General features: G+C 43.4%; 1 protein-coding gene across 3 annotated transcripts in view; it reads right to left on the bottom strand.

The window, feature by feature from the left end:
- Positions 1 to 10,921, bottom strand: part of tncb (tenascin Cb) — a 33,636-nt gene extending 22,715 nt beyond the window's left edge. For 2 of the 3 annotated variants that reach the window (XM_027010842.3, XM_027010844.3), the window contains exon 1: positions 10,531 to 10,920. The gene's annotated coding sequence lies outside the window, so the exon portion shown is untranslated. Of the gene's footprint in view, positions 1 to 10,530 lie in introns of all 3 variants that reach the window. The other variant, XM_027010843.3, reaches the window with a different exon arrangement.
- Positions 10,922 to 15,313: the final 4,392 nt, after the last annotated feature.

The following is a 15,313-nucleotide window of genomic DNA, read 5'->3' as shown; positions in this document are numbered from 1 at the left end:
CACCTGCATCTGGGAAATTTACTGCACCCTTTAACATGGCAGCTCATAACCCAAGCTGACAGATTCATATCTGGTATAGGGGCCACATCTGTAATCAGCCCCTTCTCGCCCATATCATGACCAGTTAGGCTTAACGCAACTCTGAAGAACCATCATTCTCTACGTGCTCTCTCAGTCTGATTTCATGCAGTAATTCTTTCTTCATTAAAGAAAGAGAAACACCAGAGTTGTGTATTTCTGTAAGGCTGGGGAAGCATGATGTTTTTTAAGAGCAATGGTGTGGTAGAAACAAACGTATAGAAATAGGGATGGTTGTAAAAGGTTGATTTTTTAATGCTTATGCTCTACACAATGTGTGGGTCTGGGACACTATAGATGTCTGGGTTTTAATGCTCATGCTCCACACAATGTGTGGGTCTGGGACACTATAGATGTCTGGGTTTTAATGCACATGCTCCACACAATGTGTGGGTCTGGGACACTATAGATGTCTGGGTTTTAATGCTCATGCTCCACACAATGTGTGGGTCTGGGACACTATAGATGTCTGGGTTTTAATGCTCATGCTCCACACAATGTGTGGGTCTGGGACACTATAGATGTCTGGGTTTTAATGCTCATGCTCCACACAATGTGTGGGTCTGGGACACTATAGATGTCTGGGTTTTAATGCTCATGCTCCACACAATGTGTGGGTCTGGGACACTATAGATGTCTGGGTTTTAATGCTCATGCTCCACACAATGTGTGGGTCTGGGACACTATAGATGTCTGGGTTTTAATGCTCATGCTCCACACAATGTGTGGGTCTGGGACACTATAGATGTCTGGGGTTTAATGGTCATGCTCCACACAATGTGTGGGTCTGGGACATTATAGATGTCTGGGTTTTAAGGCACATGCTCCACACAATGTGTGGGTCTGGGACATTATAGATGTCTGGGTTTTAATGCTCATGCTCCACACAATGTGTGGGTCTGGGACATTATAGATGTCTGGGTTTTAATGCTCATGCTCCACACAATGTGTGGGTCTGGGACATTATAGATGTCTGGGTTTTAATGCACATGCTCCACACAATGTGTGGGTCTGGGACACTATAGATGTCTGGGGTTTAATGCTCATGCTCCACACAATGTGTGGGTCTGGGACACTATAGATGTCTGGGTTTTAATGCTCATGCTCCACACAATGTGTGGGTCTGGGACATTATAGATGTCTGGGTTTTAATGCTCATGCTCTACACAATGTGTGGGTCTGGGACATTATAGATGTCTGGGTTTTAATGCTCATGCTCTACACAATGTGTGGGTCTGGGACATTATAGATGTCTGGGGTTTAATGCTCATGCTCCACACAATGTGTGGGTCTGGGACACTATAGATGTCTGGGGTTTAATGCTCATGCTCCACACAATGTGTGGGTCTGGGACACTATAGATGTCTGGGGTTTAATGCTCATGCTCCACACAATGTGTGGGTCTGGGACACTATAGATGTCTGGGGTTTAATGGTCATGTCTGGGGTTTTTTATTTGTTTTTTTTGCAAATTTTATAAAAGAGAACATGAACCAGAATTTTTATTATATCTCCATATGGTTGGCTTCAGTCTTGCCCCCAGCAAGGCTGCAGGAATCTATTTTTCTATGGAAATGTTCTCAGAGGCTTGAGTCCCATGAACACAATTAGATCCATATTTTAACTACATTCTAAAATGTCTGTTATTATGCTCTTACACTATCCTATAAAACTAATTTTTTAGCATGTGCCTAATTTCTAGTTATTACAAATGTCTCTATCGTAAAGAAATCATAAAGAAACTACATACAATATGTAGTCTTCACATCCCTTAAAAGTCCTATTTCTTGTAGCGCATCTTACTAACTATACTTTCACATAGTTGTATGACTAAAACCATCCCTGTAGCACATGTCCTTCAATGACAAAAGTGTGATATAGTGCGGTCTAACAGAATATCATTTTTCAAAGGTCACCAAGTGAGAGCAAAGGGCTGACAGTCTACATTTAGTGAAGTCACATGCAAGTAATGTGTTCTGAGAGGCAGAGCGGTGAGCAGAGACCTGTCTCAGTGTGTGATAAGCAGGCCTGACAGATGCACCGGAGTGAGAGGAATCCCGCAGTTGGAGCCGCCCATACCCTGATTAGACAGACAGGGATGAGTGATCATGTGATGGAGAGGTAAAGTGTCCTATTGGTCTGGACCTCCCAGTCTGGACGCTCAGGGATGGTAGTATCTCCCTCCCCATCTCCACACACCCCCATCAATCCAAGGATTAAATCAACAAAATAGCCAGAAAATTGCTTTGAGTTGCCACGAGGGTTTTAGTTCTGGGTGGATAGCTGGCTTTTTCACTTTGATGCCTGGCTTGTTGCCACAAGAATCAGAAAGAAAAAACACACTTTGAAGGACCCAGGAACTCTTTGTGAGCACATTAGGCAATGTTACCCGAAACCTCTGCCCAAGGTTGACCTGTATTGACAGATGAATAGCACAAAAGCAAAATGGCTGTGAGAACAAAGACATCTAGCACACAGGTAGAAGGGGGCCAATAAGTCATTCCACTGAGCCAGAAAGGAGTTAGAATATGGAAAGCAGTCCAGTGGTTATACATGAAAATTTTCAGATGACCAATAGTAGTGTCATGCCCCTCCCCCAACCCACTCCCCTCAACAACAACAACAACAATCCCAGAGACGTGGACAAAGATAGTCATTTTGGATCCCAATCAACCCTGAAGTGGGTCCAGGGTTCTATGCTAATGTCAATGGTTAGTGGCACTTCCAGATAGATGCAAAACAATATACAGGCATCTTTCCAAACCACCTCTTTTTACACACTGCTGCTTTGACTTAACTGAGCCAGTTGGCTGCCGTGTGTCTAATGTGAGGGCAAGCAGACTGTGAGGGTGGGGTGACGAGGTAGTGAACCTGCTGGCAAATATATTTAGCACAAGCGATCTGAATTAGCCTGGTGCTGTGCCTTATTCATGAATGTTGACGACAGCAGCTGAATGAAAGGAGAGGCTACCTCACACAGAGACTAAATACATACTTTAATAAGTCATTAGGTCTGTGCCAAACCATTAAAGTTAATTAGATGCAAGTCTGTTGACCACCTCCATGTGTAATAAAAAGATTTGCTTAACTTGCAGTTTGTTGAATTTTTGGAAACTAATTTTGTGGAAAACATGGTGATAAACTTTTCTATTGAAGTAATAACTGAACACTTGACATGCCAGCAGTTTAGTATTTGTAGCCTTTGGATGGAGAAATGATTCATAGTTTAAAACTTTAAATGGAGTTTTCTAAGAACAAGATAATGGAGTAATTTTCACTCAAGCTCAATAATGCATGGATAAAATAAAATCAGTCTCACTTGCAGTTTTATTATCGTTGACCCTATAGCTATTCTAAATTTGATTGGAAATGCCTCAGCAGCTTGTGAAAAGGACAGACGGAAACTTCCTCAGATGCTAAGCGTGTGTGCTGACTCGCTGATGAGAAATGAAAGGCTGGTGTCATTTTGGTTCAGTAAATTCACTTCAGGTCCAGCTGGCATTCTGTTCCTTCCTCAAGTTTTACCATTAACTGATACTGACCATGTCCTACCCAGACTTCGGTCTGCCTCCTAAGTGTATATCATCCTTCAAATGTTAGTTTCTTTCATATCATACTACAAAAGTTCCACATTTTCAGTAATGTCCTTGTATGATGAAAAAGATTTATGAAAAAAGTTAGGTAGTAAAGATACAATATTATTTTCACCATAACATATTTCAAGTCAATATCCAACAGAAATGAAAAAAAAAAAAAAAATTCCCACAGTGACTGTTCTACCAGTGCCTTTGTTTCAGAGCACTCTGTTTTGCACAGTACACATTATGAATTTGCTCCACTTTCACATACCTCAGACAAGAACTAGAAATTCAGAGGTCTCAGAGGTCTCCCTCTTTCTGTATCTATGAAAACTATTTCCTTATACAACATATAAATTAATAAATGAACAAATAAATAATAATAAGATATAAGCATTAATTGGAGGCAATATTTCATGCATTTTGTGCATGTTATTCTAGTGACTATGGTGCTGTGATGTTCTCTGTGAGCTCTACAAGTGTTGCAGGGTTGTCTTCAAAAGTGACACATTTGGATACTTACAAAGTACATACTGACACGCAACAAAAATAATCATACGTAATGTTACTACTCTACCGTACAAAACATTATAAACATTCCAATATGTGTAACACTGGCCATAAGCTACGAGGCGGATGAACAGCAGGACACATTCACACTCCCCCTCTTTGAGTTTATTTCTATAAAATCATCAAGCTTGCTCAGTTTTGTAGGTCACCCATGACAGAAAGGCTGCTGCATTCTCTGGGACACAGACTTAATGTGGGTTACAGATTGTTGAATGAGCTGGTATTGCCTAGAGACTCGATTCACCTTCAGAGATGCCTTACAAATGTACTGACAGCTACTGTAATAGTAGGGAAAAAATATTCTATGAAAAAAAAAAGCTTTTCATAAAGCTAGTGTATATGCCAAAGACATACCCACTAGGAGATGAACATCAATAAGACTGAGAGAAATAAAGTCTGCACTGGCTGTATTATTGCTGTATTAATCTATTGGCTAAAACATTATCTGTATTAGCCAAGGTGAACTTTTGGAGGTAAAACCAATCAATAGATTGGTGACTGAAATGTTTAGAAAAAAGGACAAATCATAATTAAATGCCCTTGAAGATATGAAAGATCTATTTATCTCCCTAGGCTAAGCCAGTCTTTATTGATCAACTGCACTCCAAGTTCACTGTCAGACAGCCAAGGTGTTGCTAAGGCCAGCGCTATGACTGCGTCTTCCAATCAAACAAAGAGACACATTTCCAGTATAGACCAGAAGCTGTAAGTGGCTGGATTGATGGCCTAACATGCAGTTCTCACTCTTGTTATTGGTTCATAAATGAATTGTGATGTTATCACCTCTCTGAGTGATGGATGCATTGATGCTATGGCTGGCTTGACTTTTACAGTTTTCTTTCTGGGATTTTCTGTGCCCTCCCTTACTTTACATAGTTTGAATTCATCACTATGAAAAATGGTAAATATTGATGAATTAACTCTAAATGGATGACAGAAGCAGAGAGAAGACCACTGACTGCAGAATGGTCTGTGTGTGCTCCAGCCCACTGGCTCCCCACAAGCCTTTTCCAGAGCAAGTAGTAATTCCACCTTGGCTCCTTCTTTTACTTGGCCGGTGTACACTACAAAAGCCTGTTATTTGAGGCATCGACTTGGTCCAACATCCAGATTCAAACAAATTAATATCTCTACAGATGATAAACACACTGAGAAGCTCACAGAGCTCTTAAATGCTACAGAACCAGGGACCTGGTTTAAATATTGTCAGTGAAAATGCAGTGAAAACTGACACCAAACAGAGCTTAAGCAAACATATTTGTCCATCATATTAATTTTCTATATAATACAATTCTAAAATAATTACTGAAAAGAGAACATGTTTCAACTGTGATTACAATCACAGTTATAATGCTGTGGTTGACAAGTCTCTTTTACTAATTAGTAAAACACACAAACCTAGGGAACAAGATACAAATACATTTCAAAAATATATTTTCATACTTGATAGATGATTCCAGAACTCTGGATTGTATTTTCCTTTTTCATACTCAAAACAAAATTACAAATGGACACATAATTGAAAGTCAGAAGAGGCTATATTTTGGCATGGGAATGCTGGCCTTCCTTTAAGCCAGGACCCATTTATACAGCTTTAATGATACTGGGGGCTCAGATGGCACTGATAGAAGGGTTTGTGTGTGAAAGGGTGATAAATGGGCAAATGCGCAGAGATAGCAGCATTCACACAGCTCCGAGAGGCCCGCCGGCTTGCTGACATCGCCGCACCTTACAATAGCAGCATCCAGAGTAGGCTAAATGGAGCCAGATTAGATTGACATTGCCGAGGAAGTGGAGTTTAGAGGCACGTTTCTCTGGCATGGATAGCACAGATGCGGACTTGATGTGGACCAATTTTCACTATGGTACTTATTCAAGACCTTTTCCAAACTGATTCCAGATACCTTGAGTTTCATCGAAATATCTGGGGCTGATGCAGTTTTGGCAGGAATGAAATCTGGTTGGTTGTTTTCACCAGCATTCTGTAACCACGGCAATAAAATGCTGCTCAGTTCTCATCTGAATATTCTGACCAAAGTGATATGGGGGATATATTTGAGTCTGGCACAGCTGAAGCAGTGCAATTTTTTAACTCAGGGAATGTGACTGCAAACACTCCATCATCACTGGACATTAGTCATCACTAGACATTAGGTTAAATGTATCTATGCAACACCAGCTGTGACTCTGAAATCAATGCTAACCTTTTTCTGACTTGAGATTCATGCACCTCTATGCATGATTTTTCCATATGGGACAATTAAGGAAGAACATTTTGAGGCACCAGGAGTCTGGTTTTACACTGTCAGCACCAGTGACCTGATGTTTATTAGCCTAACGTCTGGAGGAGTGAGAATATCAGCCTCAGATGTTTTCTTTACAACACGACTTACCCCCTGTTCCTGCCCTCGCTCCTAACAACACAACCCATATAGTACTCATTCCCCAGCCTCATCCTTGCTTTTACAACCTGGAGAGCATATAAAAACTATGGTTCTCTGTAATTTTTTTTCTTTACAAGGAGATCAGCAGTTGGAGTTTAGAATGGCTGTCCTGGAGAGCAATGAACACCTGGAGGGAAAGATTCCAGATGCGTTCTTTGTGAATCAGTATGACCCCACAGCTGGGCCAACTCTAAAATGTCTTTTAAATTTTGCATGGTGGTGTTCTATCTGTCACGCATAATGTAGATGTGCAGTTCCAGACACAAGAGAATTGCTGGAAATACAAATAACTGGATATCAGAAGTAATTCTCCCTCTGCATCGCACTTGGCCTCCACTCTCACCAAAATGGTGAAGAGCTATTGATCGTTCCCTCCTGATGCAAGGGCAGATGGACATGGATGAATTAGTTCTCGTTTGTGAAACAACTGTTCGACAGCTAAAGATAATGGTGCATTTCTGCTCCGCCTGGGAGTGATGGGGATGTGGTCAGGGGGAAGGACATCATGGCATGTCCTACTGATCTGGGGCCAGACCTGTGGGCTGTGTATTTCTGAGCTGTAGGACTTTCCCTGTCCTTGGTCCTGGTTCTACTCATTCTAGCTGCACTGCAGTAAAAGCGAGCTGCCTCCACCGTGGGTGGAAACCTACTGAATACAGAACAATGGAGCATACATTCTGTGTCAAAAGTGGCAAGAAAATAAGAAGAAACTGGACCTCCTGAATGACACTGAACTCAAAAAAGGTTACAGCTTGAAAAAGTGATGGAAAACACATGCTGCTGTATAGTCTTGAATTAGCTTTTTTTAAAGATTCAGTTATCACATATCTTGCATGCCTATGCTAATCAGGTTCATTACAATATGATAATTTCGAGGTTGCTCAAGGACATCTTAAGACATCCTTCTTTCATCAACTGAGATATGAAATACAGTTCTGTAAAAAGCAGTGGTCCAAAATCAGCACTATTGCCTTCATTTATGGCAGGATAAAGGCCCATTTTCCTGCAGCAGGAATGTTGGCCGTGATATAAGGACATCTGTTTTGGCTTTTTACAGCAGAGGCCTGATGAGCATGGCGTGAGTCACTGCGGAGGGTGCCATCCACCGAAACCCTTGAACCATACACTTCAGGACCGTGCTTTATGGTTCTGATTTAGACTTTTCACCCAGTCTAAACTGTCTGCTGGACTCAACAGGCCCTCCTCGTCTCTGGTCAGGTGACCATGCACGCTGTAGCTCACGGGGACGCTGATGCGGCTGATCTGATCACTGCAGATTCAGTCTCATGCGCTCATGTCTTGGATGCCACAGCCATAGACACTGTCAGTATTAAGAATGGCTCCCTGAATCCTGCAACTCTCGTCGGACGTCTTACATTAGCATCAAATAGACATTAAAACCATCTGGAGTTATGAGACATTCACACAGTGAAGTTTTAGGGGAAAACTTTGTTCATTGTTTCACACAAAACCTTTGGAATGCCTCTGTGCACAATGCTGTAGGAAAAAAAGAGCATCTTTATAGAGCATATTAATGTCCAGCTGCATGTCTGTCCATCTGATCAGACACAGAATGACAGGACAGCAAGCAAAGTGCACAAGAGGAAAAGGACTGATCTCACTGTACTAAATATCCCTAAAGAACTAGGAAAGAAAAATAGATAAGAAGTTAATTATAGTTAAATATAATTTACGGTTATTAATTTTCAAATTCTGTTGTTCATCCATTTGCTTTCTTCATTTTTAATTCTGTGATTGTGTGAGATCAGATTTATTTGAGCTATAATTATTTAGCAGGTAATGTATTTTATATTGCTTTTCTCCTTTTTATGTGTGTGTGTGTGTGTGTGTGTGTGTGTGTGTGTGTGTGTGTGTGTGTGTGTGTGTGTGTGTGTGTGTATGCGTGTGTGTGTGTGTGTGTGTGTGTGTGTGTGTGTGTGTGTGTGTGGTGTATGCGTGTGTGTGTGTGTGTGTGTGTGTGTGTGTGTGTGTGTGTGTGTGTGTGTCGTGTCTGGGTGAGTGTGTGGGTTTGTGTGGGTGTGGGTGTGTGGGTGTGTGTGGGTGGTTGTGTGTGTGTTTTTACTCTCTGTTTGTGGCTACCCATTGTCTCCATGATAAATGCAAGAAATCCAAAGTTTTGAAATCATGAACACATTGCTGGAGCCTATAAGGATAAAAGAAAATAACAACAGATCAAAGTTCTTCGTTTACTAACTACAGATTATGGCTACATTTATCTATAGCAGTACATAGCTTTAATAAAAACAAGTGAGCTGAAATCCCTATAAAGGCATGTGTGTGTGTGTGTGTAAGTGTGATTATGTGGGTGGGTAGGGAGTAGGGGGCTTTTCCTCTTTTACCGGCATGGGCCAGGTGCTTTCCAGGGGCTCCTGGATAAACGTACATGCTTGGAGACGACAGGAATCTCCACGCCACCTCAACCGCCCACTCTGAGGCGGACAGCTGCTCCAAGTGAATCACTAATCCAGGAGCAGCTAAGGCTAACAGCTGTTCAAACAAAGGCGGCTTTCCCGCTCATCTTTATTCTGAATGGCACTGTCAGTGAGGACGAGCCGCACCACAAAACATTTACACTATTTACACCATGTGCTTCGGCAATGCCATCGTACCACAGTGTACCACTGATCGTTCAAGCAGAATGAATGACAGTAAAAACAGTGAAGGTAGCACTCACTAAATGATGGCAAATTAATAGAGATGTATTAATATGTAATTCAGCAGTTGGCATCTGTCATTACAATTGCTATTCTGCAACGCAGTGCAGAAATAAGTGACTAAATTAATTTTAATGTATATGTGAGACTGACATTAAAAACAAAATAGTTTTTAATGTTAATCTCATGTCAAGGGACTCCAAATATACCCTTTAGAAGAAATCTCCCTTCAACTCCAGGAAACTGGAGATCCTGGGGGTGTCTGTCAGAGAAAGCCGCATCCATCCCAAAATCTATTTCTCTATTTCTCTTTCTCTTTCTCTCTCTCTCTCTCTCTCTCTCTCTCTCTCTCTCTCTCTCACACACACACACACGCACACACCCACGCATGCTCTTTGTGGGAGCTAGTGCGTGAGGTGAGGTGACAGAGCTGACACGCAGCAGTGCCTGTTCCCCTGGAGCCAGAGGAAGCGTGAGGAGCAGTGCGAGTGTGGCTGAGCCAAGAGCAGGCGCTTTGGAGGACAGCGCACCCGGGTGAGCCCAGAGCCGGCAGAGCGCACTGGCCGGAGCTGCCTGGGGTGTGCATGACCCTGAGCAGAGGGACTGCCAGGGACCCAGAGGGAAACACATACACATGTACACACACACTTATATATATGCACATGCATGCATGCACATACACACACATGCACGCACTCATGTTCACACACAGACACACTCCCACACATACACACACACATACAGCTTCCCTCATAAACTATAATGGGCAGCCTTTAGTAAGGCATAATGAAGATCATCAGGAGCAGCGCTGAAAGTCTCTCACTGTGAGACAGCCAGCAAAAGACAGCGAGAGAGAGAGAGAGAGAGAGAGAGAGAGAGAGAGAGAGAGAGAGAGAGAGTGCTCTCTGAGCACTCATCATTTAGAAAAGCTGATTAGCAAAGTCTAGATCACCCACTCCGCCACGAAAAAAAACCTGTAAAATACAGTGTGCTCAGTCAGAAAAAAAAGCTTAATTTAATTTAGGATTTTTGCAAGGAATGTAATTAAACACAGAATGCTAATTTGCTTGAGACTGTCAAACAGTCAGGCAACCACAGAGAGACAAATGAATGTGACTGCAATAGTGGATGCGAGCATGCAAACTCTCACAGGTAGATGGAAATGGCTAAGTAACTCTGATCTTACCTTTAGAGGAGCAGCCTAATCTCTCCCGTAGCACAGCCTGAGAGAATGAGGTTTTCTTTCTCTAGGATCAAAACGGGACACTCAGCAAATGGTCGGAAACTTCACCAAGTTATCTCTTGAAGGTCTGTGTCTCCTTTCCTGTGAGTGTTGGCTGCTTGTTTGTTTGTTTGTTTGTTTGTTTCCGTCAGACAGATGCCAGTTGTGTCATTTCTCTGTCTCTCTCCTCTCGGCAGCAACGCTCCACGGAGGCAGGATGCCTGCTGGTGCTGCAGCCGGAGAGAGAGGGAGCGAGTGAAAGAGAGAGGGAGCGAGTGAAAGAGAGAGAGGGAGCGAGTGAAAGAGAGAGGGAGGGTGAAGTTTGCGGTCAGACCCCACTTCCACCTACCATTCTTATATACACCCCCTCCTTCTCTCCTTCTCTCCTCCTCCTCCTCCTTCTTGTCTCCCTCCCCTCCCCCCCCCCCTCTCTCTCTCTCTCTCTCACCCTCTCACTATCTTGCTCTTTCTCTGACTGGAAGCTAAAGAACTGAAGCTAGGAGAAAGAAAGGGGGAGCATCCGAGACAGATAAAGAGCGTGTATGTGTAAGTGAAAATGTGAGACAGAATGATAGAGTGACCATGAGACAGAAAGAGTGTGTGTGTGAGAGAGAGAGAGCCTGAGCGTGAGACATTGTGTGTCTGTCTGTGTGAGAATGTCTGTGTTCTGTGTGCGTTTGCGTTTGAGTGAAAGAGTAGGATAGAGTGTGCGTGTGAGACAGACGTATGTGTGTGTGTGTGTGTGTGTGTGTGTGTGTGTGTGTGTGTGTAAGAGAGTTGAATGTGAGACAGATAAAAATTTAAAGAAGAGTGAGAAAAAGAATGAGTGTGGTGTGTGTGCGTGTGCACGCTTAAGCGACAGAGATGTGTGAGTGTGTGTGAGTGAAAATAGAGAGAGAGGGCATGTGTGAGAGTATTCTGTGTGGGTGAGGGTGTGTTGGTGTGTGTGTGTGTGTGATTGTAAGAGAGAGTGAGAGAATAGAGAGAGGGAAAGAGAGGGAGAGAAAGGGAGAGAGAGAGCATTAAGCCACAAAGTGGAGCAACCAATGGTGGGAGAAACTCTCGCCTGCATTAACATACATTTCAAGATTAGAATAAACGGATGGTGAACAGAGCAACGAGCTCGTCTGTGTGTCCAATGATAGGCACGACACTTCTTCTGACAGGATTTGCACGGTGATCAGCATAATCAACACATAATCCTGCTTTCAACTGTGCAAAAGGGAAAAAAGTCCCCCAGAAAGGTCATTTTAGTCAAGGTAGATGCCCCCATTTTAGAGTTTCAGGTTCCACCCCTGGCTGCTCTGTGGCTGCTGTCCCAGGTGAACATTTGCTTGGGCCCAGCCCTGCCATAAGCACCAAGCTCTTAATCAGTGTTTGAATAGTCCCCAACCTCTTCAACATCCCTTCCACTCTCCACACACACACACACACACACACGCACGCACGCACACACACACACACCCTCTGCAGGTAGAACGGAACTCCAAACCATGCTGGCTTCAATTACCAGCCTGTGCTACGCTCAGCCTGTCACGTAAACACCAGCCCAATGACAAATAAACACAGGAGCGGAGGCTGGGACCTGGCGTCCGGCCCTGGCCATGTGCCCCCGGGGCTCTCGCTCTCCTTCCCAGACCTCCTCTGTTACACAGCAGAGGTGCTCTTCAGAGATACTGCCTAAGTGTTCGCCGTGATGACCCACATCAAGAGGAGGTCTGACCCCAGCAGTTTTTCCTCCCCAGACAGTGAAAGGTATAAGAGGGAGTGGGAGGGTCTCAACAGGGGGGGTGGGGCACTGGGCTTCCTGTCTTCCCCATGGGAAGAACTGGGAATTCTTTCTCTATTGGAGGACATGAAGCCTGCTCAAACCAGGCTCAATAAGTCATGACTAGGTGATGATATTCCAGGTTGCCATGGAAGTATAATATGACACCTTTCGTGGGGAAGATGAGGGTTGTTGAACCTTGCCACTAATCAAATTCCTAGCTAACCTTTACCATAGGGCACAAAATCATGAAAACAATTTATATTCTTGTTCCCTTGCACAAAAGAGCAGACAGGAAGAGAGGTGATAGTAACAAAGAAAAGCGACTGCTTGTGTGTACATGTGAAAGTGTGTGTTATTCCTAGTTAGTTTCTAGTCCTATATGAAACTGATAATATATTTCAGTCTCAGAACATGGCGTGGAATATGTCAGATGGTTTGTTTCTATGATCAATCCCAAGTCATTATATATACATTATCCACAAAAGCAATACAAGTCTATTCTTATCATCCCTCCACACAACATTAAAGCAGCTTGGGCCATCTGCATGAGTGGTTGTGATGGATGTGTATATGTGTGTAAGTGTGTGTGTGTCACTGTCTCTTGATGGGAAGGTAGACAGGTTTCCTGCCTTTATAAGAACACAAAGCAACGTTTTCCATCTGTTCCACATCTCACCTTTCTCTCCCACTCGCTCTCTCACTCTACTCCTGTGCTTCGTGGGGAATTGTGTTGGGAGGGACACATGGCTCGCTACATCAGCCTCATCCTGCGCCTCTGACACTCCGAGGAAAGAGCGTCCCACGGTTCTGATTTCCCAAATGACAGCGTTGCTCATGTCCTCCCCTGTCATCCAATTTCTCCGATCCGGAACCAGACGCTTGCAAGCGGGAACTGGGTTTATTTCCAGCAGCACAGGGAGACGCAGAGATTATAGTGCTTTTAAACCGAGGCTACATGCGAGTTTCTGAACTACCAAGCCAAACACAGCAGTGCGATTTCCAGTGTGCGCCTTAATGGCTTTTTGCTAGAGCAAAATACATCATCCCAAAGCAACGGGCTATTACGGAACTATAGTTTGGTGATGTGCAACAGCACAACAATTACTGAGTGGATGTGAAAGGTCCACTTTCCTCCACATTTACTGGTCATAACGAAATCTGTCCTCAGCTAGGAGTGCTGGGAGCCTAGGCAAAAAGGTCACCGGGTGCACATCTTGCAGGGAGCGGGTTTTTTTCCTTTTTTCTCCCCACCGCCCCCACCCACCATAATTGGTGGTGGTCCATTGGAAGAAAAGGACAAGTGCTCGACGGGTAGTAAGACACTTTCTGTCAGAGCTGCTGAGATCTAATTATAAGAGGAAGAGGTTCCTGCCTACGGCTTGGTCAAGTGTCAGAGCCATGGAGACTGCAATAAGACAGAGGAGGGGTGGAGGGACATGGCCAAGCCCCCCAGCCCCCAGCCCTATCTGCATCCCCTGGGTAGCCCTGGTGACCTGTGCAGATCTGTTTACCTCATTAAAAATGAATTCCCAGGTAATATTGGCACTTCCCCAATGCCCCGCCTGCTTTCCTCAGCCTCCCCCGTCATCCATTATGGAAGAGGGAGGTTGGGTGGGATGGGTTAACTAGGGGAAGGTCAATCAGCCAGGTTGCATACAGAACCAGTCAAGCCCCTCATACAACTTCACTGCTGTCTCTGGCACAGAGATATTAACACTAGTGCTCTGATTAAAGTGGCAAGTGCAGAAACTGAAAGAAAAAAAAAAAACTAAACTAAACCTCATTGCTATGGGGATGTGCCTTCAGATAGCAATAAAAGACCAAACTACCTATTAGGAACAATTTATAATTTGTAAAACAAAGTCAGGGACAAGCGTGAAAAAAGGAGAGCCACAGACAAAAGCGAAAAGCCGTTTCCCGGATCTAGACATATTATTAGAAAAGTAGACAGTACATTTTAATCACGTGCTTGATCAAGAAAATGAAATATAGGCTAATGGGGAAAGGTTGTAGACCCATGGTTATTTTCAATGGCAGAGTGAAACTGAGAGAATGATGTTTCAGACCACACACAGGTCAGCAACCTCTGTGGGCGTGTGTATAAAAAGCCTGTAAATTTTTGCAAAGAGTGACAGGAGATTAAGACTTTACTGCATCCCATGTGGCCTCCCTGGTCTAGAGGAGTGTTATCTGCTTCCATGGTGCTCGTGCACTTTCCTTAAACAACAGCTGATGGTCATTTCAGCCACTAAGACCTTTTATGAAAGCTGGAATTTTGTGAAACCTAGTCCTGGAAATCCATAAATATCCCAGGATAATGGCTACAGTCAAGTGGTGCTCAGAGAGAGCATGCTGATTCATGGTCCATAACACAAACTTTTTTCCATATCATGAAGGATGTTTCATTGTTTTCCATGAGAGAGGGTTGGGGGTTATAAAACCACCAAGAACATCTCCACCCATAGATCACGGTGATCACACCAGGAACATCTCCACCCATATCCACCTATAGCTCACGGTGATCACACCAAGAACATCACCCAAAGCTGAGTGTGACGGTTCTGAACTAGTCAGATGCTTGCAAATGTAAAACGAATTGGTTTTCTTCACAGTACGGTAATTCAGAATCGGTCATACTGAGAACAAACAGATTGCCAAACTAAGTTAACATCAAGACATGAAGCCAATGAACAGTCCAGGTCACCAGCAAAGCAAACGGATCAGGCAAACAAACCCAAAAGGGCAAAAGGCTTAGAGAAATGTCTGGAAACATGAATGAGGTTGGTACCATAAGCAACAGTAATAACAAGAAAAACATTAATTAGACACAATGGAAATACTTCGCAAGGAAGAACCCAAACATGTATAAATAAGCAAAATATAATTGGATACAGGTGCACTTAATAGTATAGTGATGAGGATTGCGTGAGTCCATGCTTGGAATTCTGGGGATTGTAGTTAGATTCATGGTCACAG

Source organism: Electrophorus electricus, chromosome 5, assembly GCF_041902795.1.
Source record: "Electrophorus electricus isolate QZ-2024a chromosome 5, ASM4190279v1, whole genome shotgun sequence".
In the NCBI taxonomy this organism is placed as follows: Eukaryota; Metazoa; Chordata; class Actinopteri; order Gymnotiformes; family Gymnotidae; genus Electrophorus; species Electrophorus electricus.
The sequence above is the reverse complement of the archived record's forward strand: the minus strand, read 5'-3'. Positions and strand labels throughout refer to the sequence as shown.